The 788-nt window shown below is 39.3% G+C and overlaps 1 non-coding gene across 1 annotated transcript; it reads left to right on the top strand.

The window, feature by feature from the left end:
- Positions 1–414: 414 nt before the first annotated feature.
- On the top strand, positions 415–518 carry LOC135875328 (U6 spliceosomal RNA). The gene has a single exon (XR_010561207.1). It is a non-coding gene; the product is annotated as a U6 spliceosomal RNA (small nuclear RNA).
- The last annotated feature ends 270 nt before the right edge of the window (positions 519–788 follow it).

Below are 788 nucleotides of genomic sequence, written 5' to 3'. Positions count from 1 at the left end.
TGTTTTGCAGCATCTGGAGGTGCTAAGGGGAAGAGGTCAGGAGAGAGGGCACACCGTGCTATGGGGAGGGGGCAGAACTCGGCAGGGAAGGGGCGGGGAGGGAAGAGGCAGGGCGGGGGCACGAAGAAGCAGGCTGGGGGCAGGGCCTGGGTGGAGCACCCCCCAGCAGATTAGAAACTCAGTGCCAATGGCCTCTACCAGCCCCCCTTTTCAAGAAAATTCTGTGCCCTTAAAACTTTAGAGAAAAATATGTGTAGTAAGGAAATGTTTTGTTAAAAAACATTGATTATTTTTTAAATGTTGAAATGGCAAACCATTTTGAAAGGCATATTTGAAAGTATTTTAACTAAATGCAAAGAGTTTCTTAATATCACTGCTATGTAAGTGATAAAATGCTTTATGTACCACTCCAAAATGTAATCTGCAGCACATATACTAAAATTGGAACGATACTGAGAAGATTAGCATGGCCCCTGCACAAGGATGACACCCACATTCGTGAAGCATTCCATCTAGTACAGCTGATTACTAATGTAAAAAGCCGTTTAAGTATAAAATATTTATATTAATGGGGAATTAATTAATTACTGTCAGTGCTCCAGCAGCTCCCTCACCCAGCTCAGGAAGACAAGAAGAATGATCTCTCCAAAAATTGTTATGAAGTATCAACAACTTCTTTAGCTTAAATAGTTAAAGACTCTAAGAATTATTGATTTTTTTAAAAGACTGTTTTTAAAGCTAAAATTATTTTATAAAGAATGAGTGTTTTGACTTTTTAAAATTTCCTG

The sequence above is a fragment of the Emys orbicularis genome, chromosome 2, assembly GCF_028017835.1.
Source record: "Emys orbicularis isolate rEmyOrb1 chromosome 2, rEmyOrb1.hap1, whole genome shotgun sequence".
Lineage (NCBI taxonomy): Eukaryota > Metazoa > Chordata > Testudines > Emydidae > Emys > Emys orbicularis.
Note: the sequence above shows the minus strand (reverse complement) of the source record. Positions and strands in the feature narration are given on the sequence as shown.